The sequence below is a fragment of the Mauremys reevesii genome, unplaced genomic scaffold, assembly GCF_016161935.1.
Source record: "Mauremys reevesii isolate NIE-2019 unplaced genomic scaffold, ASM1616193v1 Contig35, whole genome shotgun sequence".
NCBI lineage: Eukaryota > Metazoa > Chordata > Testudines > Geoemydidae > Mauremys > Mauremys reevesii.
This window is the reverse complement of record NW_024100846.1, coordinates 377704-403923: the sequence shown is the minus strand read 5'-3', so window position 1 is coordinate 403923 and position 26220 is coordinate 377704. Positions and strand designations below refer to the sequence as shown.

Sequence of the window (26220 nt, the reverse complement as noted above, 5' to 3'; positions counted from 1 at the left end):
GGGCTGCAAGTAGCCATCCCAGGGAAGCCAAGAGGCAGGCACAAGATTCTGCCTCCCAGCAGCCAACCGCACCTCCCCAGGCTTTGCAGAACGACTGGTGGTGCTCTACTAACCCCACTTAGCCGCACTGAGGCGCTTAGCTTCTGTCCTGCCTTCCTCAGCTCGACTTTCCTCTTTTGCCCCATTCCTGCCTCACTTCCTCCTTTGGCAAGTCACGCAGAGGAGGCAGCAGGAAGAGCCGGCCGCCATAGGCCAATCTCCAAGGGCAGAGGAGACCAAGCCACAAGGCTTCAAAAGGTGACTGGCCAAGAGCCTCTAGCTTTCCCCTGCTGATGCCAAGGCTTTTTCTCAGCTCATTTCATCACCCTCTGTCCTGCAGGGGTTGAGTTTCTCACAGGTGTTACCCAAAATTGGGCCAGCTAGTCAGCGTAGGAAGCACTAATCACCCACCGGAGTTTGGCAGAAAGCAGCACATTTATTATATTGATAGCTAAGCTAAAAACACGGGGGGGGGGGGGGTGTCACACTCACAGGACAGGCACAGCACTGGAGATGTCAGGATTCTGCAAGGTAAGTGTCCCACAGCGCAGCTATGGACGGTGTGATGAAGGTAACTCTCCCTGAGGCACAATGAAATACAATGCAGAGAACCACTGGCCAGGCGGTCCGGGCAAAGGGCATTCACTGGAGGTACAAGCTTGTGAGTGCTCTCCTGAGCACAGGGTCCCTTCCCCTTTTAAGGGCCTGCACCTCATGGCCTGCGACTAGAGATGACTTGGCTGCATCTGGTTGGTCACACTCCACCCTGGGCAGTGTCCATGCTCTGGGTGTGTGAGTGCTGCCTAATTAGAGTCCCAGACACCTTGTCTACCTGGGAGCTCTTCTGCTCTTCAACCAGCCCCTTCATCCCACGAGCATTCGAGGAGGGAGCGGGAAGGGAAAAGCCACTTCACAGGCATTCAGAGAGGGAGAGGAGACAAAAGTGGGAGCAGGGGAAGTATAACAGACCTTCTGAGCATAGAAATCACTGCTGCTCCTACAACAGCAGGGAATAGGCCAGTAGGAGCTGGGAAAATTAAACCCACATGTTTCTGCACCAGGGACCTTTTTCATGTTAGGCAAACGTGATAACCACTACACTACAGAAGCTCTGTCCCAGTGCTCTGCCCCTCCCTTCATAAGAACAGCCATACTGGGTCAGACCAAAGGTCCATCCAACCCCACATCCTATCTGCCAACAGTGGCCAATGCTAGGTGCCCCAGAGGGACTGAACCTAACAGGTAATGAGCAAGTGATCTCTCTCCTGCCATCCATCTCCACCCTCTGACAAACAGAGGCTAGGGAAACCATTCCTTACCCATCCTGGCTAATAGCCATTCATGGACTTAACCTCCATTAATTTATCTGCGAAAAGAACAAGGAGTTCTTGTGGCACCTTAGAAACTAACAAATTTATTTGAGCATAAGCTTTCCTGGGCTAAAACCAACTTCACTGGATGCATGCAGTGGAAAATACAGCTGGAAAATACACACACACACTCAGAGAGGACATGAAAAACTGGGTGTTGCCATACACACTATAATGAGAGTGATCAGTTAAGGTGAGCTATTATCAGCAGGAGAAAAAAACCTTTTGTAGAGGCTTTCATGGCCTTTGAGAAAGCAAGACAGAGCCTTGGAAGACCCAGCCGGGTTTGTGGCCCAGGAATTGTGCTCATATTCCACTGAGACTTCAACTCAGATTGCAGGATTCAAAGTCCTGAGTGCTGGCCCTTACACCATGGGACCAGCAGAGCACCTGTTGATTACTGTAGACTTCCAGCAGGGAGGACTCTGTGGGCAGGGGCGGCTCTAGGCATTTTGCTGCCCCAAGCACGGCAGGCAGGTTGCCTTCGGTGGCTTGCCTGCGGGAGGTCTGCCGAAGTCACAGGACCAGCGGACCCTTCGCAGGCACACCGCCGAAGGCAGCCTGCCTGCCACCCTTGCAGCGACCAGCAGAGCGCCCCCCGTGGCTTGCTATCCCAAGCACACGCTTGGCTTGCTGGGGCCTGGAGCCACCCCTGTCTGTGGGGACAATTTTTTCTGGCAGGGAGGACTCAGTGGGAACATGCCTCTGTGACCAGCCCTGCATTTGCTCAAAAAGTCAGCACCCAGCACTTTGCTGCAGGCCCAGAGGCCTTTCTTCCTCCAGACTGTGAGGCCAGTGGACAGGTGAGGCAGTAGCACCTTCAGTCCCAGGCAGTAAAGGACCCTTCCTAGGAAAGGCCATGTCCTGAAAAGGAAAAACTAAAGTCAAGGAAAGTCCTTCTGAAATTCTTCAGGGGTGTCATGGAGGGAAAGTGTTTCTTTGCCTGACCAGGGACTTGAATCCTGGATCCTCAAATTAAAAGTCTGAAGCTCTGCCAACTGAGCTAGCCAGGCTCACATGTGAAAAACTGGCAAATTTTGTACAGAACAGAAACTAGTCAAGAAAAATGAGGGCAGGAAACAATACAGAAAACCTGCTACTCTCGCTCTCTTAGCAGTCCTAACCCCAGCCTGCTCCTCCATCTGGTGCCTTGAGGCCTTATTCTTTTTTTCGTTAAATATCAAATCCAGGAGAAAACACAGTTGTACAAAACAAAACGAAATCACAAACAGAAATGTCATTGGAAATACAGAAATAAAAAAGGAAAATGCAATTCCCATCACTTTATCATGTCTGGGCCATTCCTGTATCGAGAGCACCCGCGAAGGTCCCTGTGTGCTTACAAGAAACCTGGAGGAACTCATCCCACAGCCTGAACATGAAACTCAACTGCTCCCAGGTGCCGCAGTAAAACCCTTTCCCAGCTGTGACGTTGCACTCCATAGGATTTTATGAAAATATGCTAATGAGTGTGAATATAAAGTGACTGGACTATGCTTCATGCAAAGGTCTCTTGTAAGGTATCATTACAAAGCTTATAATCTACTCTGTGTGTTCATCCTATTTGTATGAACTGATCATTCTTGGATCTGAAATTAGAAATATGAACTATAACTCTGAGGTCCTGTTGTAATGATGCAAATTGTGGGCCATTAATAGTGGTTTGGACTCTTGATGGCTCCTATTGTCCAGGACAATAGACTGTAGCTGGCTCTGTCCTGCACCATTTAATTTGGTCTTATTAAAATGTAACTAGGATGTTACACTTGTGTTTTTAAAGGTGGCTTCCCCAAGCAATCCCAAGTTGTTCTTCGCACAGCTGCACACTCTCCTACACCCCAACCTCCTGACTGAGCCCAGCTCCTGCACCCAAACTCTCTCCCAGAGCCCAGCCCCTCTCCCTCCCTCAGCAAACTCCACCCCAGAGCCTTAGGCAGGTGTGTGTGGGGTGTGGGGCAGGACTTGGTCCCATTCTGGGCACCACCAAAAATTATACAAACCTGCCTCCCCTGTCCAGCCCAACCTTCTGCTGAAGGTTGGGCTGGACAGCCCCCATCCCTGCAGGGTTTGAAGGTTCAGCCCCCACCCCTGCAGGGTTTGAAGCTTCCATTGCTTAAATTCCAGGACACTGAGGGGTTTCAGCTCCCCTTTGCCCAGAGGGAACCTTCACCCCACTCCCAGCCAGGTTCTTGTCCATGGGATCACTGTAGGGGTGCTGGGTCCCACTGGGTCTTTTCTCTCTCTGTGACAGGCCAGGGTGCAATAACTGGGGCATCAGAGCACCCAGGACCTTCTGTGGGGCTGCCATTCCCCTTCCCCTTCTGTGGTCTCATCAGTCATTGACTCCAGCCTTTTTTCTATCCATCATCAGCACCATCCCAAGCAAGCTGCACTCGCCTCAAAAAGACAAAGAGTCCTGTGGCACCTTACAGACTAACAGACATACAGGAGCATAAGCTTTCGTTGGTGAATAGTGGGAAGATGGGGGAATCAGGAAAAAAACATGGATTTGTTTATTTTGTAAGTGAAAAATAACTGAAGCAGTTTTGATTTAAAGTCACTTTTCCCTGACTGGGAATTGAACCCTCAGCGTGGCAGTGAAAGTGCCAGAGCCTAACCACTAGACCACCAGGGAAGTAACAAAGATTTTTTCTTCTCACTTATGTTACACTTTCCTAGGGTATGTCTACACTACCAGATTAGTTTGATATAAGTTAATTCAAATTTGTAGAATCGACCTTACAAAGTCGAATTTGTGCGTCCACACTAAGGACACTAATTCGACTTTGTGAGTCCACACTAACGGGGACAGCGTCGAAATTGGAAGCAGTGGACTGTGGGAAGCTATCCCACAGTTCCCGCACTCCCCGCTGCCCATTGGAATTCTGGGATTTCCCCCCAATGCCTGCTGGGGGAAAAACTGTGTCGAGGGTGGTCTTGGGTAACTGTCAGCATTCAACCGTCACTCCCGCCGGCGGGAAATCAGTTCGCGCACTTTTCCTGTTAGTGACAGCGCGGACGCCACAGCACTCCACTGCAATCATGGAGCCCGCTGCGATCATCGCTGCACTTATGGCCGTTGTCAACTCCTCGCACCTTATCGTCCACCTCTTCAACAGTCAGATGCTGAGAAATCGGGCGAGGCGGCTCCGGCAGCGCGGTGAGGACATGAAGTCACAGAGTGGCACAGACCTCTCAGAAAGCAGGGTACGCCGCGCCATGGAGATCATGGTGGCAATGGGTCATGCTCATGCTGTGGAACGGCGATTCTGGCCCAGGGAAACAAGCACGGACTGGTGGGACCGCATAGTGCTGCAGGTCTGGGATGAATCACAGTGGCTGCAAAACTTCAGGATGCGTAAGGGCACTTTCCTTGAACTGTGTGACTTGCTGTCCCCTGCCCTGAAGTGCAAGGACACCCGGATGTGAGCAGCCCTGAGTGTGCAGAAGCGAGTGGCCATAGCCCTCTGGAAACTTGCCACGCCAGACAGCTACCGGTCAGTAGCTAACCACTTTGGCGTGGGCAAATCTACCGTGGGGCTTGCTGTGATGCAAGTAGCCCACGCAATCGTTGAGCTCCTGCTCTCAAAGGTAGTGACCCTGGGAAACGTCCAGGTTGTCATAGATGGCTTCGCCGCAATGGGATTCCCAAACTGCGGTGGGGCTATAGATGGGACTCACATCCCTATCCTGGGACCGGCCCACCAGGCCAGCCAGTATATAAACCGAAAGGGCTACTTTTCAATGGTGCTGCAAGCACTGGTGGACCATAGGGGACGTTTTACCAACATCAACATCGGGTGGCCGGGCAAGGTTCATGACGCGTGTGTGTTCAGGAACTCTGGGCTGTTTAGAAACCTGCAGGAAGGTAGTTTCTTCCCGGACCACAAAATAACTGTTGGGGATGTGCAGATGCCTACAGTGATCCTCGGGGACCCAGCCTACCCGCTAATGCCCTGGCTCATGAAGCCCTATACAGGCGCCTTGGACACTGAGAAGGAACTCTTCAACTACCGGCTGAGCAAGTGCAGAATGGTGGTGGAGTGTGCTTTCGGACGTCTCAAGGGGAGATGGAGGAGCTTACTGACTCGCTCTGATCTCAGCGAAACCAATATCCCCATTGTTATTTCTGCATGCTGTGTGCTCCACAATCTCTGTGAGGGCTACGGGGAGACCTTTATAGCGGGATGGGAGGTTGAGGCAAATTGCCTGGCTGCTGATTACGCTCAGCCAGACAGCTGTGCAATTAGAGGAGCCCAGCGGGAAGCGCTGTGCATCCAAGAGGCTTTGAAAGATAGATTCCTCAGAGAGCAGGGTAACCTGTGACTGTTCAGTTTCTTTACAGAGAAGCTGAACCTGCCCTGTTTCAGTTACTGTTGACTTTCTTTTGTGGTTACATACCCCGTTCACCACGTTTCCCCCCTTCCAACACACATTTAAAAATAAAGTTAATGGAATATTGTTAATTAACAACGTTTTCTTTACTAATGAATTCACATTAAAGGGTTGAAACAGAGACGCAGACTGTGGTGGGTAGGGTGTGCTGTGATGCTAACACCGCTTCTGCACTCGAGGCATGATAGGCTCCTGCTCCTAGAGCAGTCTGCAGTGCCGGACTGGTTGTTTCAACGGAGCCTGCCATCCCTCCTTTTCGGGACTCTGTGTGCAGGGGCTATGTGGCCTTGTGGCGGGGGAGGACTGGGGGGAGGATGGTTACAGGTGGGTGTGCAGGGTAGGGGTGAGGAGTGCAGGCTCTAGGCTGGGGGCGTAGGAAGGGGTGCGGGGTGTGTGGGAAGGGGGAGGAGGTGTAGGGGGATGAGGGCTCTGGCTGGGGCTGAGGGTTTGGGGCATTGGAGAGGCTCAGGGCTATGGTGGAAGGGCAGGGTAAGGGCAGCCTGCCTTGCCATTTGTGGATGGCAGGCGCTAGGACCCTGGGGCAGCAGACAACATTTCTGCAGGGAGCTGCTCTACTGTCAGACCGACCAGGGTGCCTAGTGACTGCATTGTGTGTGTGAGACCTGCTGTGTGACACTGTGTGCTGTGACCTGCTGACCTGCTGTAGATCCTGCCCCGTGTCTGTACCCTGGTAATGGTGACTGTGCTATGCAATGACCAAAGCCCTCCCCCCGCTTCACACAAAGTCTTCTTCAAAGAAACATGACGGAAACAGTAATGAACAGCAAACTATTTTTAATAATCAACTACACAGTTAGGGGATGAAACTGGGATTTGGCCTTGGGTGACCCAGAAAGGGAAGGACTTCTCAAAATTTAGCGAATGAGTGCTTTTGGTACTAGAGCACTGTGCTGGGGTGGAATGACAGTGTTCACGGCCATTGGCGCACCTCCTTCTTGTTATTTAGGGTGAGGGGGTATTGGACTTTGTGGCGGGGAGGCGGTTGCAGATACAGTGCAGGGGCTCTGTCCTCCTGCCTGCGGTCCTGCAGAACATCCACAAGGCGCCGGAGTGTGTCCATTTGCTCCCTCATTAGTCCAAGCAGCGTTTGAGTCGCCTGCTGGTCCTCCAGACGCCATCTGTCCTCCCGTTCGCTGTGTGAGCGCTGCTGCTGGGAAAGGTTCTCCCTCCACTGGCTCTGCTGGGCCGCCTCGGCTCAGGAGCAGCCCATAAGTTCAGTGAACATCTCGTCCCGTGTCTTTTCTTGCGTCGCCTAATCTGCGCCAGCCTCTGTGAGGGCATGCTGGAGCAGGTCGGGATACAGTTGCAGCTGTGTGATGGGAAAAGGAGTGAATTCCTTACAAAGATACATTTTTGAATTCCTTACAAAGATACATTTTTGCAAAGCAACAAAGAATCCTGTGGCACCTTATAGACTAACAGACGTTCTGCAGCATGAGCTTTCGTGGGTGAATACCCACTTCTTCAGATGCAAGTCTTCAGATGTATTCACCCACGAAAGCTCATGCTGCAGAACGTCTGTTAGTCTATAAGGTGCCACAGGATTCTTTGTTGCTTTTACAGATCCAGACTAACACGGCTACCCCTCTGAGACTTGATTTTTGCAAAGAAGAAACATAGTCTAGTCAGTCTCTGTGAACAAGACCATGCACACCACCTATCTCATGCGCACTCACTCAGGGACAGTTCAAATTTTTGGAATTCGCTTTCATTGCCTGGGGTATTGCACTGCAGATCAGACAAGCGGGGCAGGACAGCAGAATCCGTGGAGCAGCCAGGCATAGTAAGCCAAAGACTTTTGGCTGCTTAAAAGTGAATGTATACCACTGTCCTCTTGCTGCAGGCAATCCTGAAAGCATAAACTCTGCCCCTGTTCCACCCCTTCGCGTCTGTTCCCTGGGAAAGATCCCTGTATGCTGACACTCTGCAGCCTCCACCACGTGGCTGTAAAGTGACGCTTCTTGTTATGCAAAGGAACAGTGAAGCACTCCCAATACTAATAGTAAACAACTTACTCTAATTTAATGCAGGAGTCTCTGAGCGAGATCACCCTGAGGAGGTCACAGAAAGAGATAGAGAGCGCATGCTACATGAAAGCGAGCACAAACCAGGGGCCTATGCTGCCATGCTCGTTGAGGCAATGGTCCCGGAGTACCAGATGAAAGCCTGGCGCGGAAAAGTGTGCTACTTCAGAGCACCCAATAAGGCAGCTCTCCCCAGGAACCTCATGCGTAGGCTTTTCGATTACCTCCAGGAGAGTTTCTCAGAGATATCCCAAGAGGATTTCTGTTCTATCCCCATATATGTTGACCTTCTTTTCAACTAGTAACTATTCCTGCTCCATTAAAAATAAATGTTAACATGTTTAAAGCACTTACAGACTGATCCTTCCCCTGATTCAGGGTCCGGGGTAACGGCTGGGGAGGGTTGGTAGGGGATCTCAGTGAGGGTGATGAAGAGATCCTGGCTGTCTGGAAAATCAGCGTTGTAAGCGCTGTCGACTGCCCCCCCCCATCTCCTTCCTCATCTTCCCCGTCTGCGAACATCGCCGAGGAACTGGCCGTCGACACTATCCCATCCTCAGAGTCCACGGACACTGGTGGGGCAGTGGTGGCAGACCCACCAAGAATGGCATGCAGTGCCTCGTAGAAGCGGCATGTCTGGGGCTGGGCTCCGGAGCGTCCGTTTGCTGCTTTGATTTTTTGGTAGCCTTGTCTCAGCTCCTTGACTTTCACGCGGCACTGCATTGCATCCCGGCTGTATCCTCTGAGTGCCATGGCTTTGGAGACCTTCTCGTAGGTCTTTGCATTCCGTTTGTTGGAGCGCAGCTCCGAATGCACAGACTCATCGCCCCACACAGCAATGAGATCCAAGACTTCCCGGTCAGTCCATGCTGGGGCCCCCTTTCTACTCTGAGATTCCCTGGACTCCTCTAATGGAGAGCTCTGCATCGTTGCCAGTGCTGCTGAGCTCACCACGATGTCCACACAGGAAATGAGATTCAAACTGGCCAGACAGGAAAAGGAATTCAAATTTTCCCGGGGCATTTCCTGTGTGGCTGGTCAGAGCATCCAAGCTCGGACTGCTGTCCAGAGCGTCAACAGAGTGGTGCACTGTGGGATAGCTCCCAGAGCTACTAAGGTCGATTTGCATCCACACCTAGCCTAATTCGACATAGCCATGTCGAATTTAGCGCTACTCCCCTCGTCGGGGAGGAGTACAGAAGTCGAACTAAAGAGCCCTCTATGTCGAATTAAATAGCTTCGTGGTGTGGACGGGTGCACGGTTAATTCGAATTAACGCTGCTAAATTCGAATTAAAGTCCTAGTGTAGACCAGGCCTCAGTTTTTCAGAAATTAGTCAACTTTATGGCCAGAAGAGACCATTAGAGCATCTCATCTGACCCCCTGCATATCAGAGGCCTCCTATATGACACAATAGCTACTTTTGGGACAAACACATTGAATGATATAAAGAGATGGTGAATCCACCACTTTCCTTGATAGCTTGTTTCTGTGGCGAAACATCCTCGCTGTTGAATTTTTGTGCCTTAGTTGTAATATGAATTTGTCTCTTTTCACCTTCCAGCCACTGGGTCTTGTTATGCCTTTCTCTGCTTGATTAAAGAGCCCTTTAATACCGAATATTTTCTCTCCATTAAGGCACTTCAACGCTTCAATGAAGTCACCTTCCAATCTTCTTTTGATAAGCTAAGCAGATTGAGCTCTTTCAATAGCTCACTAGAAGGCATTTTTCTCCAGCCCTCAGAACATTTGGTGGCTCTTTGCTGCCCCAGCTACAATTTCACAACATCTTTTTCAAATGAGGACATCAAAACTGGAGGCAATATTCCAGTATCAGTCTCACTGATGCCGTGTCACCTCCTGTGACGTTATTGACATAATCTGTAACTGTATAGATCACCGTTGCAACCACTGTTCTATATTTGCAGCCAATATGGTAGAAAGGTTGTTGTGTAAGGGGTCTATGGAGAAGTTATGATTGGCTGCTTATAAGGATGCTATCATTTTTGTAGTTGACGTTATGAATATTGGCTCTATGCTGCCCGTATTTCAAACTTGTTCTTTGCTTCCGGGGAACACCCCAGACAAGTTGGTGTCAGTTCTGTCTAGCCTGCTTGATGGGTCATTAAGGACCATCAGCTGTACAATCGACCCACTGAGAGAAGGCAGATACGCCTTGTGCCTCAGCAAGGTCTGCAGGGACCTGCCTATGGACAGAACTTTAAGGTTTTTCTATGTCACATGCTGGATAAAGAAAGCAAAGACCACTTGGCAAGAGACTATAAAAGGCTGATGCCTCGTCTCCATCTTGTCTTCAATCCTGCTTTATATCTCGGAGGGACTTTGCTACAAACTGAAGCTCTCTACAAAGGACTGAATGACCCCTCCCAGCTGTGGATGTACTCCAGAGACTTGATTTGAACCTGCAGTTTATTCCATCACTGCTACAAGCCTGAACCAAGAACTTTGACATTACTGAATGTGAAGCAGGGGTGGCTCTAGACATTTCGCCACCTCAAGCAGGGCAGCACGCCACGGGAGGCGCTCTGCCTGTCACCGGTCCTGCGGCTCCGGTGGACCACCTGCAGGCATGCCTGAGGAGGGTCCGCTGCTCCCGGAGCTCCACCGAAGCCGTGTGCAGTTTATATAACAACCTGGTTTATGGCTTTTGCCAGCTCTTTTCCAGACCCAAAGTCCAGAGTATGGTCAAGGGACCAGAGGGCTAGCAAATAGTGATCAGCTAAGAGAAAGCCTTGCTTGCTAAGATAGGCGTGGTCATCAGATTGCGAGGTGTTGGAGCTAAGACTAATTAATAGAGCCCTACCAAATTCATGTGTTCCCTTAAAGCTGTGTGTCTCCCTGTGGGGAATGTAATCCCCATATGCTTGTCATGCCAGGAATGAACCCTAGGCCCTTTGTCCTGCCAAGACTCTTTTGGGTGTCCCTTGCCAGAAATTCAATGTGTATATTCTTTCTGCCAAGAATGTCATACCCTGTGGTGTTCCAGTGAGGACTCTGAGCTCTGCGCTTGTCATGCCAGTGATGCTGAAGCTTTCTTTTGCCAAATTCAAATATATACGTTTGTCCTGTTCAGGACTGAACCCTTAAAAAAATCAGGGGTGGGGGTGGGGGGGGGTGTTGTTTGTACTCTTTTTGTTGTTCCCTCTCTGGATGGAGAGAGAGACCAGGAAGGAAAAACATCTCCTGAAAACATACCTGAAATGAGCATCTAAGATTACAAAAATTGTAAGTAAGGGCAAGGAAATGCATTAGATTATTTTTTGTTTTAGCTTGTGAATTTTCCCTATGATAAGAGGGAGTTTTAGTCCTGTTTTTTGTAACTTTGAAGCTCAGCCTAGAGGGAAATCTGGTTTTAGCCTCTGCCACCTCTAGCAGTCAGCCAGAAGACCAGAAGCCACCCTCTCCCTCCCACAGTGGCCAGCATGGGGCTTGAACCCATGACCTTGGTGTTATTAGCACCACACTCTAACCAGCTGAGCTAGCCGCCCTATGGGAAATGCTCCCTTGCCTGACCCTTTTGGAAGGAGTCACCGGCTGGCGCGGGGAACGATGTGGCCTCCATTATCGAATGGATGGATCAAGACACAGCCTGCCAAGGTAGGGGAATTAGCTGAAGTGGCAGAGCGCTCGCTTCGCATGCGAGAGGCAGCGGGATCAACGCCCGCATTCTCCAGCAGCAAGGCAGCCACAGGACCTTCTCTTGCCCTTCTTTTAGAAGCCATGGACAGTCAGCCGGCTCAGCTCCTCCAGTGGCCTCCATCCCTCTACCCGCTTGGCCTCCCAAAAAGCCAGCCCTTGTGGAGCACAAAGCTCTTCCTCCCCGGCCCTTCTCCCCCTTGCGCTGACTGGGAGGCTGGCGACAGCTGGGGGAAGTTAGCTCAAATGGAAGAGCATGGGAGAAGTAGTCAGACCCATACACACATTCTCCAGCCTGCTCTGCTCTGCTGTGCTCTGCTGGGCTGGGCTCTAGTGGGGGACCTGCACCTTTCTTTCTGAGCTCTCACTGGAGCACAATCCCTTTCCTCCTCCCTCCCTGCTAGTCTACGCCAAGCTCATTGGCCGGGAGGGAGAGCCACTCAAATACAGAATTACTCACATCCCAGGGGTCCATGAAGGGAATGAGGAGATGGGCGGGAAGTGGGCAGGGGAAGGGAAAGCCCTCTAACAATGGCTCCTTGCTTCTCTCCCTCCAGGCTCAGGGGTCAAGGATGGGCAGGACTCCAGGCTCTGCTTGAGGGATCCTGGCACAGGGGCTGGTGGGGGAGAAAGGATTGTAGATTCTGACCTGCACTCTGGAGAGGAGGTAATAAGTGAAGGGGGCATTTTTGACTCCTCCCCTGCCTCAGTGTCCCCTGGGCTGGAATTCTACATTCCAGAGGAGTAAATAAGGGGGTGAAGCCACTTGGTTAATGAAAACCAGTGCTCTAGGCCAGGTTTGAACTCACAACCTCAGCATAGCACCTGCAACTGCACATGGCTAAGCAAAGGGAACAAACCCCCAATCCCCCCTGGTCTTTGGGAGCCAGGTTTGCGGTGGGAATTCTGTAGTTCAGATGACTTCAAGCCTGGGCATTGGGATTATTTACCAGTTTCTCTGGCATTGAGGCAATTTTGTGCTTACAGCTGTGATGGCCGAGTGGTTAAGCTGTTGGCGTTGAAATCCAGGTTCAAATCCTGCTCGCAGCGAGGCCTGTGTTTTAGCCAGTCCCTCACCCGGGCAATACCTCTGTACAACCCCTGAGACACTCTCAATTCTCTCCCCACCCCCAGTAAATCCTGTTCTGCTCCTTTCATAGAGATCCCTGGGACACCCCCTCACACTGTGTCCCTGAGGGGTCAGGCAAACTCTCAGCGCCTGAAGCCTCTGCCACTCACCTGGTGCCCCATAGATCAGCCATAGCCCTGGTTCTGCTCCTCTCTCTAGAGTGTGAAAGGAGCCGAGTCAGCGACTCCATGGGAGCTACGGGGCTGCAGAAACAACAGAGAAAAAATAGGTGCTCAGCGCCCACTGGCAGCCAGCTCCCCCCCCCCCCCACTACAGGCCTTGGAGACAAGCTCCTCCTCTTCCCCTTCAGCACCTCCCACCTGCCAGTGATCAGCTGTTCAGTGGGGTGCAGGAGGCGCTGGGCAGGGACGGGAAGAGATGGGACGGGGTGGGGGGTTGGGGGAAGGGGTGGAGTGGGGGCAGGGCCTGGGGAGGAAAGGGGGTATTTGTCCCACACCCCGGATCCCTCTAGGGCCGGCCCTGAAGGGAAGCACTGACTATCACAGTGACAATACAACTGACCAGCCTTGCGGGGGAGGCTGAGGGAGATCTGCACTCACCAGGTCTCTTCTCTCCCCCACGGTGAGCCAGACACTGCTCTCTCCTGGCTCTCACTCTAGCAGCTGGACGCCAAGGAGCCATTTCCCCACAGGAAGTGCATTGAGTGCCCCTGTGGTGCTGGGGGGCTGGCGCTGCTGCTGCCTGTGGGGCTGGCAGGGGGGCTGATGTCTGCACAGACTCTCAGCTGCCAGGCCGGAGGGGGCACTTGGGACCTTACCAGACTGGCTCAGTGAAGACGGGGGGTTGACAGAGCAATACAGACGCTCTCCAGAGCACGGAGCAGCAGCCGCCCATGCAGCCAGGCAATGAGCATTTCCCACAGCCTGGAGCTGAGGGGGAGGCGGCAGCTGCTGTTCCAGCTCCTCGGGGACAGGCCCTGTCAGCCAACAGCCACTTCTTACTCGCCACAGCTAAGGGCGCCGGGTTCCTCCGGTGGGGGTGTGGAGCAGCCGTTCGTTTTCCTGTCCGCACTCCTCTGCGGTGTGAAAATCGGGGAGGGGAGGCAGAAGCCCCACTTCCCTCCAGAAATGACGCCCAGTGGGGGAAGCCAGGACAACAGGGTGGGGCGGCAAGTGGTGGCCAGACTCTCACTGCCAGGGTCTAGTCTAGCTCAGGGTCCAGCTCAACTTCCTCCCTGTGCCACTGGCCCCCAGTCCCCTTCCACCACCAGGTCAACCCGGGCACTAGGGCAGGAACAGGGTGAGGCAGCAAGTCAAGCTGAGCAAGGCAGGCAAAAGCGAGTCTTGTCTTCATGGGCCGCTCACAATGACGTCCTGTTTGTGTGCAACTGCTGCAAAAACATCCCGGGCAGAGAAGCAACAGGCCAAAATACTGCTCCACGGCTGCCAAAGTAGCTTAGTTGGGAGAGCATTAGACTGAAGATCTAAAGGTTCCTGGTTCAATCCCAGGCTTTGACAGGTTCTTTTATTCTCTTTGTACAGGGGGGCAGCTTGTTCTCTGGCAGCCCAGTGGTACTTGCACCCAAGGTGAGCAGAGCTGCTGTGGGGCAAAGCAATTTTGGGGGCCCCTTCCATTAAAAAAAGTTGCAACATTGTATTCTCATGGGGCCCCTGTGGGGCCTGGAACAAACTTCCCCACTTGCCTCCCCTGTGGGTGGCACTGATGGTGAGTCTCTGATCTTGGGCTCTGCAGTAGGAAAACATAGAATGGGCTTCTGCCCCTACTTGGCCCACCTGACTTTTACCAAGGAGAGATGGGATCTGTCTTTCCCAACATGGCAGGAAGACAGCAAGGCAGGGTGACCCTCAGGAATGGTGCCAGAGGGCTGCTGGGCAGTGACAGGCAGGGATTGGGGATGGAAGCTCCTCTGTGCAGCTGAGCAAGGGCAGTACCAGGGAAGGGGCATCTGTAAAAGTGGCCGTGTGGAAGGTGGAAGGGATTTGGGGGCCCAGGAGGAGGCGCTTGATGTTCAGTGCCTTGGAGCAGCTGGACTTGGCCATGGTGAGTGTTCAGGAAATGCACATTAACAACTCTAGGGTAGCTCAATAGGCAGAGGGTGATTGGAGGAAGGGCCTCCTGGCCAGGGAAGAACGATGGGGCTGGAGTCTTGTTTTTCACATTCGCGGTGCTAGTACAGAAGGTGGTGGAGCTCCAACCAGGGAGGGCATTACTGGTGGCTTTGTGCTCTGTGGCACTGGTTACTGCTATATTAGTGTGTATGGTCCCCAGTTAAGGCATGAGAGGGAAGATCAAAGGCTCCCTTCCTCTGGGCTGCATGATGTTTGGTGTTGGGGGGGATTTTAATTGTGTCAGCCGGCCTGAGCACCGCTGGTCCCGTTTTCCCAACCGTCAGAGGAAACATTTTTACAATGAGCACTACCTGGCGCAGGTCGGCTTAGAGGAGCTCACTCCAGCCACAGAGGGGGTTCACCTTTCTGCGGGGACAGGCCAGGACTCGCATTGACCGGATTTATGCTTAGCTTTTGTGTCTTTAGCATGTTGCTTCTCAGATTCTTTCTTGGCCTGACTTGTTAGACTTTGACACTTAACAGGCTAGAGTTTGTGCACCTTCCTATTATCCTCACTAGGATCTGATTTCCAAATTTTGAGGAATGACTTTTTGCCTCTAACGGCCTCCATTACTCTGCCATGTACCTAGAGTGGCGTTCTGCTGGTCGTCCTATTGTCGCTTCTGATTTAGGGCAAACGTTTCATCTGAGCCTCTAATTGCGGTGTTTTTAAACGCTCTGCATGCTGCTTGCAGGCACCTAACACTTGTGACAGCAGCTCCTTTTAATTCCCATCCAACCATCTGTACTTATGCCGATAGGTCGACTCTAGGTCTTTAACTCTGAGCGGTAGCTGAGAAGATGGTAAATGGGGCAGAAACCCGTTCGACAAACCTCTTCATTTCCTTGTATCAGAGGGGAGCCGTGTTAGTCTGGATCTGTAAAAGCAACAAAGACTCCTGTGGCACCTTATAGACTAACAGACGTTTTGCAGCATGAGCTTTCGTGGGTGAATACTCACTTCTTCAGATACCGCTCAGAGTTATTCTTGCATCCGAAGAAGTGGGTATTCACCCACGAAAGCTCATGCTGCAAAACGTCTGTTAGTCTATAAGGTGCCACAGGATTCTTTGTTGCTTCATTTCCTTGTTATTTCCTGACTTCTTTATTCATCCCCTTTTCCTTATTTCCTGGGTGAGGCGGCGGCCTGCCAGGGAGCTCCCCGGCACCTCTGGCTGCCTGGGCTGAAGGCAAGAGGCAGGCCTGGGCGTGGCGAGGGCCTCCTGTCCTGGCCTGAGGCTGCAGTGCTTCCTGGTCCCCTTTTCCCACCACCCGGCAGGCGGCTGCGGGAGAACACGAGGAGGCTCTGGGGCGCTAGGCAGCGCTGTGTGTGTGGCTGTCAGGGGAAAGAGCCGAGGCTCCGGACTCGACCTGCCATTGACTCGCGTGGCTCTGCGCGCCGTCAGCCGGGGCGGGCTGCGGACGTGACTCAGGCTTGGGCCGCATGGCCGCGCTTTCCTGACGAGGTATAACCCTGGGTGTCAGGTCGCTGTGCAGCTTTGATCTAAACTGACCAGCAGCCCACAGCCTCCCCCTGGGTCAGCCCCACCTGGTTACTCCTTACAGGCCGACCTCACCCCCCTTCCAGTCCCGGATTCACCCTCTAATCATCCTACTACCACTCAGAGCCACAGCCGTGGAGGTGCTGAAGGAGGGAGGGGTGACTCCAGGGTGGGGTTCTTCTCTAACGATGGCTGGCAGAAAGGTGGTGCTCAGCTCTGTCAGCGACCTGCCCAGTTGCCTCGCTGCCAGGGGATACAGACATTTCTGTAAGGCGATTAAATGGGGTATTTGGCTTCTGAGTGAATGTGAGAAATGTGCAATTATGAGAGGGAATTTCCATCTACCTTTCTACTGCTCTTCAGTGGCCTAATGGTGAAAACATTAGTTTCCTAAACCAGATATTGTGGGTTCAAGGCCCATCCGGGGTGAAAAACTCCTCTCTTCTTGTATAAAGTACTGGATCTTCAGAACAGTCCTCCAGGAACAGAATCTTCCATTTGACAAATGCTTTCTAAACCCATCAGTAGCAAACAGTTAATACTAGTGTTAGCCAAAAGGGCCCGATTCTCCCTGGAGCTTACCCAATTACGCCAAGGAAGCACGGAAACAGGTAGACGAGTACCATTAGCTTTATTGATCGATCAGCTGAGCGGGTGTTCTCGTCCCGGCTAATGCCCGAGAGAGACACACCTTACATGGCCGGATGGGCTTACCTTTATACCCCGAAACAAACAACTTTGTTGACGTCTTATTTGCGTTACTTGGCTGACCCTATAGGTCCTGTAAATGTATCTATAGGGAATATTGAAGTACATAGAATACATATATCAATCAAAAAGGAACAAGATATGCATAACTGTCACGGATACATCCATCATGATAACAGTGCAGCTGCACGGATACATTTATCATTGTAAGGAAGACATAAGATATCCCCTTTAACCCCTTATATTATCATACTAACTACTCTTGGCTTCATGCATGAGAAAATGACCCATTAGGCTAACTGCTTTTGGCCATAAGCAGAAAAAGACAGCTGCACATATGTTACGCCAAGCGTGGGCCTTGCTGATAAGCATGGACTAGTACAAACCAAGCATTAAACTGATAATAGCTGACACAGGCTTTTCTCTCTGCTTGCATCTCAAGGCCTTGATTTTACTTATGCTAAGGGCCTTGAGTCTACCCATGCTAAGGGCCTAGTTTTGCTAACAGGCTTGCATTGGCCTATTTTTCTAACACTAGTGTTTGTCTGAGAATAGAGTGAAGGGGAGTGTTTACTCTGACACAGACAGAAAGAGCAAGGCTGTTCTGAAAGAGAATGGATCTGTCTGGAGACAAAGCAGCCCATGAGACTGAGCAACCGTGTGAAAAGAAGAGGTTCAAATATGTTAGGTGTTATGTAGGTTGGCTTGGCAAATTTAGCGCTTGGCTACACTTGCAGATGTAGAGCGCTGGGAGTTAAACCAGCCCTCGGAGACCACAGCAGGGAAAATGCTGCTGTGTGTTTACTCTGACAGCTGCAAGTGCACTGGAATGGCCACACTAGCAGCTCTTGCAAATGCCACAGAGAGCAGTGCACTGTGGTAGCTATCCCAGTGTGCAAGTGGCTGCAATGTGCTTTTCAAATGGGGGGCGGGGGTGGAGTGTGTATGTGGGGGGAGAGACAGTGTGTTTTGGGGGTCTGAGAGTGTGTCAGCATGCTGTCTTGTGTGTTCGGACAGCAGCAGACCACCCCTCCCCCACCACTCTCTCTCACACACACACCCAGCAACAACGGCAGCAGCATTCCCCAGTAATGGTTGCTTTGTCCCGGAGCAGATAAGCAGCCGGCTGTCGGAAACAGAGCTTTGAAAGGGAATATCCGCATGCCGATTTCAAAACAATGACCACAGTGGGCACTTGACTTCAGGGGATTATGGAACGTTTTCAGAGGCCAGTCACAGTGCAGTAATACAACACGTCGTCACACTCACACCTGGGCATTTCAGCCGAGGCAAAGTGAACTTTATGCTTCTCATGGAGGTGGATTACCAGGAGCGCTCCAGCTGCAGAGCCCAGGTGCTCCATGTGCCTTGCGAGTGTGGACACCTCAGGAGATAGGGAACCCGGGGCTGCTTTAATGCGCTCAAACTTGCAAGTGTAGCCAAGCCCTAGACTTGCGACCTGACACCCAGGGTTATAAGACAGACATAGTGACCCCTGGCCTGGGGAACCCCAAACCCTTGTTACTAAGGGCACTGAGGAGTCTCTGTCCCTTAATAACTTCTGGGAGCTCCCCAGCAGGCTGCGGGCGTCAGCCACCTCCTGCCACACAGGTTAGACTCTTGGCGCTGTGCCAGCCGCCCCCTCGCTTGCAGGCCCAGTGTGAGAAGCAGGAGGCCTGGTGCTGGCAGAAGAGGGTTTTGATTGATCCACCTCTGTGTGCTGGGCACAGGACGCTTCCACTGTGTCCCTCTGCTGGCTTTTCTTCAGCAGCGCCTAGCGGCCCTGGCTCCAGCCTAGTGCCTGGTGAGCTCTGGCACTGGCAGGAAGCGCTGCAGGGTGCTGGGCAGCGGCCCTGGCAAACCAGCTGCTGGTAGGTGTCTCTGTGGTCTCATGGGTCAGTGAGTGCAGCTGTTAATGGAAAGGAGGGGGGGTTATGCTCCCCCAGGGATGCCACTGAAGGCTCCTCATGGGCTCCTCAAGGTCTGCTGGGAGCTGTGATGTCCCCCTTTTGCCGCCTCGAAGGCTCCCTCCTGGACACAGTGGATTCACCTGCTGCCTACAAGAGTGTCGGGGCCGCGCTGCAAAAGCGCATCTCCCAGCAGCCGTGCCGGAGGCTCAGGTTTAATCCTCAAGGCCGAGTGCAAAACCTTCAGCCGGGAACATTTCGCTCCCTTCCCGCCTCCGCCCAAGCGGCAAGGGAGAAGCGGAGGAGACAGGCCGGCTCAAAGACGCCTCCCTCCCACTTCCCTGTACGCTGTGCAAAGCTCTTGGCCTGCCTCATGCCTCGTCAGGAAAGCGCGGCCATGCGGCCCAAGCCTGAGTCACGTCCGCGGCCTGGCCCGCCCCTCCCCGGCTGACGGCCGCGCAGAGCCACGCGAGTCAATGGCAGGTTGAGTCCGGAGCCTCGGCTCTTTCCCCTGACAGCCACACACACAGCGCTGCCTAGCGCCCCCAGAGCCTCCCTCGTGTTCTCCCGCAGCAGCCGCCTGCCGGGGTGGTGGGAAAAGGGGACCAGGAAGCACTGCAGCCTCATTCCGGGACAGGAGGCCCTCGCCACGCCCAGGCCTGCCTCTTGCCTTCAGCCCAGGCAGCCAGAGGTGCCAGGGAGCTCCCTGGCAGGCCGCTTCGCCTCAGCCACCTCTTGCCTCATGGCCTAGGCTCTTGGTGCTCTGCTGGTCACCGCCTGGCTTGAAGGCCCAGAGGGAAAAGAAACAAGCGCTCACCTAGCAGAGGATGGTTTCGATCCAGCGACCTCTGGGTTATGGGCCCAGCACGCTCCCGCTGCACCACTCTGCTGGTTTTTACACCCTCCCCCTGCCACCCAGCTGCCACTATCCAGATTAGTGCCCTACGTGCTCTCGCGCTGGCAGACAGATGTGCAGGCTGCTAGGCTGCTGCCCTGGTCACAGGATTTTACAGCTTCTACAGGGCAAAAGGGATCTATTTGGGGTTTGGACCCCATTGGGAGCTGGGTAGCTGAGTGCCGGAGACGGGAGCACTTCTTAAACTGTTTTCAGTTAAGCCTTCAGCTTGTGGGGGACGAGGTTCAGCCTTGGATCCGTGTCTGCAGCAGGCAGCGCATCTGGCTATATCCTCCCCCTCTCGCTGTATTAGCAGACTATAACCCGGAGCGAACGCACACGCCTTGCAAAGGAACAGGAGCCGATCTCAAACAAAAGTCAACATTTTATTAAGATGACGTTCAAAGAAAAAATGTGTACGGTACAGAGTTTAGACGTAGAAGTTTCTGGTGCTCAGGGAACAACGTACAGCTTATCCAAGGGTGCGAAGTTCTGTTTAAGATCGGGTGGCGTAAGGAATACATAATCTGCAATAGCCCCAACTGGGGTAAAAGGTTAACGTACAGACTCTGAATTAGGAGGGTATGTTGTCCATAGGAGGGCTACTGTTCAGGTGTGGAGTATAACAAGCAGATTTGACGATGAGGATGGATTGACCCATGTTTGGTGAGGTTTAATGTTTGGTGTTTTGGAATCTTTGCCACAATCTAGTTGAGGCAGGGTCAGTATGAATTCTACCCTGCCATCTGTTGGTGATGTGTTGTCAAGGCCTTTTGGGGCTGATGTCATTTGCATGGTTACACCCACCTCAGGTTGCATGATGGGAGTGCTTGTCCAAACAGTCATTTCAGGTGTTGTGGGATCCCCAGTCTCTTTCTTATTGGGGCAGGAGTAATCCAGTGTATTTTCCTGTTGATTTCGGATCAAGGACAGAGTAACTGTACCTGGCATTTGAGGCCTGAGAGCGTCACCCTGTCCTGGAAAGTACTCACCATTAAGGGGCATGGGTTCCAAAGGACAAAATGGGGTGGGAGGTAGGAATGGATGTTTGGTGGTCTCTTGCAGGTGCTGGTCCTTTCTGTTGTCCCTGGTGTGGAAAGACAGAGGTGGTTTTGAATCCTTAAAATTGTTGTTTGTGCTCCAGTTGCTTGTTGTAAGCTTGTGCTGTTAGATCTCTTTCACGGTGTCTTTTGGTCCTGAGAGGTAAAGGGCTGCTCTGTGTGTGGTGTTATGGAGTGAAGTAGCAAGCATTAGTTTCAGAGATGGTGTGTGTGCCCCCCCCCGCCCCTTCTCCGGTCCATGAGTCTAGTATTTGCATAAACCCACCCACTGACTATTGACTAACAATTCTGCTCTGCTTTTTCTTCCAGCTAAACTATTCTGCCAGGTTTGGCTTTTATGTGAAATAAGAGACAACCCACTAAATTGTATCTAAAATGTACACTTAAGCATCAAAGTTTTTAAATGTTCTCTATCATAAATAATTATATTTTTTTAACTAAAGCAAGAAAAAAAAATCATAAAATCTGCATTTAGAAATTTTAAAAGAAACCTAGTATTAAGTGCAAATATTGATTTTCAATCTCTTTTAATTCACTCTGCTTTGGAACCCATGTCCCTTGTATACTGAGTTTCATGTGGGTTCTGGTGAGTCCAGAAATCAAGAACTGCTAAATTCCGTTCTACTGTCCTTGATTCATATCACCAGGTTCACTACACTTTGTTACTCTTGCCCTAATAAGAAAGAGATTGGGGATCCCACAGCAGCCAAAATCACCATTTGGACAAGCACCCCCATCATGCAATGCAGGGTGGGTGTGACCATGCACATCAGCAACTAAATGCCTTTACAACACAACACCAACAGATGGCAGGGTAGAGTTCATTCTGACCCTGCTTACACCCTCCCCCCAGCCAAGAATTGGTGGTCCTGATAAATCACACTCCCTGTTATACCAACTCATTGGTATTGAATGCTGAAGTTATGGCTAGCAAAAGTAGCCACCCATCTCTGCCCTGTAGCATCCAGCTTAGCCCTTGTTAACACATAAGTCAGTGGATTGTTCTCTGTTCATACCTGAAACTGAGCAGCAGACAAGTAGTCTCAAAATTTCTCAGTGATGGCCCATTTCAAGGCCAAGAACTGCAGCTGGTGGATGGGATAGCGAGTTTCGCTGTCTGACAGTTCTCAGCTGGCAAAGGCCACAGATTTACATTTGCCTTCCACTTCCTGGTACGAGAGTGCTCATAGGCCCTCCAAACTGGCATCAGCATGCAGGATAAACGGTTTGTTTGGGTCAGCAAGGACTAGGACTGGCACATGATCAGGGAAATAATGATTTCCCATCAAGCCCTGACACATCTCTCATCCCGCCATGTCCCCAATGGAGAGGAGAGGAGCCCCTCCCCTGTCCCAGGCCAGACACACCAGATTTGTGGGAATGAGATGTTCATGGTCCATTCCAGACCAAACCAAACTGCTGGCAAGTGGTGATTCTTCCTCAGTCAGCTCCTGTTAGAGTTGTTGGTGCAGCGGGGGAGAGGTATTTCTCATTTAGTTCTTAAATGCTCTGGGGTAGGGGGGTGTTTTTTTCTTACTTGTATCTCAAACTTTTCAACCCCCACCATTTTTTGTTCTAGTCTGATCTTTTTCTTTCTCATGTTTAAATTCTCATTTTACTGGCTTTGTTCCAGAGCTTTCACAGCCCAATTCTCTGCCCTAAGCTTGAGCTCTCTACTGCCCTCTGAACCTATCATTCCAACCCAACCCTAAAGCCTGCACCCCCAGAGCCAGTGCCCTCATCCCCCTGCACTCCAATTCTCTGTCCCATGTAGCCTGATTTAGGGTGTACTAATAATATTAATTTGGAAAATATGATGAAAATTTAATTTATTAGCTTACATTTTATTTAATATAATTGAGTTACAAAGTTACAGTTGCATTACTGCTATTCAAAAGATACATATGGCATTATATGCAACAAAGTTTTGGTTAATATACTCACACCTTTCCTTGATAACCTGGTGGTAAGAGACACAGGACCAGCCTTGCAGTTCAGGTTTCTCAATTCTTGAGTGAAAGATGCAGTGCTTAGAAAAAGCTAATGTTACTTAGGGTTCACTTGACTATGTTAAACTTATAATCAAAACCTAATAAACAAATAAAAACTTAGGGAAACTGAGCTTAGCCGAGTTACTTTGAAACTTAAAGTTTAAGAACAAGTACAGGCGCCTACTGATAGTAGATAGAGAGAGAGTGGAGGAAGTAAGTTAGAATGACAGAGCGACGTGCTCTAGCGAGGTGGGTTACCTCTTTCATAGGGCACAAGCGCCGGAAATCCTTCCTCCTATGCCCAAATTTCATTCCCCATCCACAAAACATTAGGGTATGCTTACTTCATAGGCTAGTATGTTTGTGCGTGTTGATGACATGTACATATGCACATAAGTTCCCTCTTGGTGTACCTGTTAATTCTGTGGGTACAACACTGAAAAACCCCTTATGCCATTCTCCATTGTCGATTGGTCTAGACAGGCGTGGGTACTTCTCTATTTAAGTAACAAGATAAAGGTCAAGTTTCCTTTCTGAGTAAAAGGTCACAATATAGATATGCTCACTTTGCCTTAGCTTAACATACAGGATATGGCCTGTAGGTCATTGTAAGTCATGTGCCCCAGCCCCCTAATCATTTTTATTGCCCTCTGCTGGACTTTCTCCAGTTTGTGCACATCCCTTCTCATGTGGGTCCCAACCCCAAAAGTACTCACATTTCACCCCAATGGCCCCAAAATGTACATAGGGTGCTGCCATGGTCAAGTCACTCCCCAGCTCTCCAGTGGAGCCTGCTGGCAGAGAACAAGGTGAAAATTAGCCAGGACATCACTCAGTCAATTCCCTCTGCTCCCAGCAGGGGGTATCGGAAAGCTCCAAGATTGCTCACTTCCCTTTCTCTCATCAGCTTCAGGCCCCAAGGTTACAAATGCACAAACCAGTTGGGAGTCTCCCCTGAGCTCAGGGGATGGGGCTACTCTGAGGGGATGGACTTGCACACTTGGGATACTAGTGCAAAGATACAATTTCAATTTCTCATAGAGAAAACTGAGGGCAAATTATATTTGGTAAAAATCTTATTTAGTGAAAGGAAAGCTGCAGTGACAGCCTGGTTACTGGGATGCAAAACACTTTCCTCCTGGGAGAAACAAGAAGTTAGAATTAGACATTTACATTGTTTGTTCCAGTGTTGGCAAAGGTTTAATTTTGCTTCTGTGTAGGTTTGTTTCAGGCTGTGACCGTTTTGGTTTATTGGGTTGTTTTGTCTTTTTTAGTTGGAATGGAGCTTTTAATTGACATTTGCTGGCTTCGAATGGCTGACCTGCAACACCAGTTTTGACATAATTCTACATATTTTATACAGGTTTGGCCAGTATTCAAGGATTCAATTCCTTTATAGGAGGCTTTAGTGGTCAGGCTTATTTATTTTGTTATTTTTCTCATCCTGCAGTAGCACACCTTTTTGATAAAATGTTGAAATTATTAATTTATGGCATTTGTTAGTTTTTGTTTTTAAAAACAAAGTTTTTCTTAATGTTTGGGTTTTAAATTAAACATTGTTTATTTCAATTTTTCATTTAGGTTTTGGTTATTGATGGGATCTTTAAGAACTTTGGATTTAATACTAAAATTAGGACAGATTTAGATTATTTAAAGTAAACCCTGTTTACTATTTTACTTTAATAAAGGTTGTATTGCTCTAAACCCTGGCCGAGGGGAGGGAGTGGACAGCTGGAGTAGTTCATGGGAGGGCTGGTGGAGCGGAGCAGAGCTGTTCATGGTGACGGCTGCAGCAGATCTCCATGGAGAGGCAGGGCAGTTAGCCTCAGCCCACATAAAATGCCCCTTTACACCCTGTGTGCCCCCCCCCCCATTTCCACCCAGGCTGGGGGGGGTAAAACTGCAAATGAACTTTTGAACTCTAGGGTGGCACTGACCAGGGACAGAGACTTTTGGGGTTGTTGGACTTTGGGGTGATTTGGACTTAAGACCCTGAGGGGAAAAGGACATTGCCAAATGTACTTGGAGATGGGTCTTTGCTCATGATTTGTGTTATAATCCTGTTTGTGGTGTTTCCCACATGATGCCACATTGTTTCCTCCTTTATTAAAAGGATTTTGCTACACTCAGACTCTGTGCTTGAGTGGGGAAGTATTGCCTCCTAGAGGCGCCCGGGGGTAGATAATTGTCCCAGGTCACTGGGTGGGGCTCGAGCCGGTTTTGCATTGTTATTGAAACAGAACCCTGGATAGTGAACCCGGCCCTTGTTGCTGCCAACTCGAGGGGCAGAAGGGTTCCACCAGCAAACTATTAGCAGACATTTAACAGCTATTTTCTTCACCAGTTTAGCCTTTTTTTCTGCTTTGTTTCTACATCAAATACATTACTCACAAAACCCCATGCTTACAATGCTTAGATATCTTGCTGTTCTTTAGCTGTTCTAAACCTCCTCCATGTTCCTGAATGTATTTTCTGGCAAGGTTTTCTAAAGCCATGCTATGGGCAATTCCAACGGACTCTACTCTTGCCCTTACTCCACTCACCTTAACCCAACATAGAACTCATTTGAATTCTAACACTTCACTAGCTTATGTAATAAACTAGAATGAACGTTCTGTTGCTTTATTCTGTAACTGAAGGCGTCCTTTCACAGAAGGAGGAAACAATACCCCAAACTGGTTTTCTACCTAGTTCAATAAGTCCCAAGTAAAAGATGGGGGGGGCATGTTCCCCTCTCTTCCCTTGATGGCTCATAGCTGATTGAAAGGTCTTTTCCCCTCTGTCGGGACCTGCCAAACAACTGGAGATACTGAGGCAGATGGATCAGAGGTGCACCCTGGGAGAGTTGTGGGGACTGAAGAACTATACAAGTTCTGAGTTATTGCAGCCTCTTGGTGGCAATTAATAAATCCATGTATTAACTGCCCCACCACCACTCAGTGTGGGTCAGCGGGCCGGTGCTACTGCTTATATTTTTAATCGGTACCATCTGTTACAACTTCAACCTCCAGCAAAGCCCCTTAAACACATTTAACAACATCACTACTACTTTATCTTGCAAGATAAAGTTCAAAACTGATACATCAAAACTAAGTTAAACCACAAAACAATGGAAATACTGGTCTTGCTGCCAAGCTGCAGCCACAGGAAATCAGGTTCCTGTGTTCTTAACAGTGAGTTAGCAAGACACACAACTCTTGCTCTCTAACTCCTTGCAACTTTAACTCTTTACTTATGTCTCAGGTGAGATTTTCAGGGGGTCTAAGGATGCCTGGAATCCCTGTCACACACTCCTTGAGACTCCTGGCTGGCTCACCAGCCTGTAGCCGGATTTAAGGTGTACTAATATATAGTTGGATAATATGGGAATTTAGTTTATTAATGTAATTTTATTTGATCTTAATAATTAAGTATGGGTGTAGGCTCACCAA

At 50.4% G+C, this 26220-nt stretch overlaps 2 non-coding genes across 2 annotated transcripts; one reads left to right on the top strand and one right to left on the bottom strand.

The window, feature by feature from the left end:
- Positions 1-11284: 11284 nt before the first annotated feature.
- TRNAI-AAU lies at positions 11285-11358 on the bottom strand. The gene has a single exon. It is a non-coding gene; the product is annotated as a tRNA-Ile (tRNA).
- Positions 11359-14040: 2682 nt separating this feature from the next.
- Positions 14041-14113, top strand: TRNAF-GAA. The gene has a single exon. It is a non-coding gene; the product is annotated as a tRNA-Phe (tRNA).
- The last annotated feature ends 12107 nt before the right edge of the window (positions 14114-26220 follow it).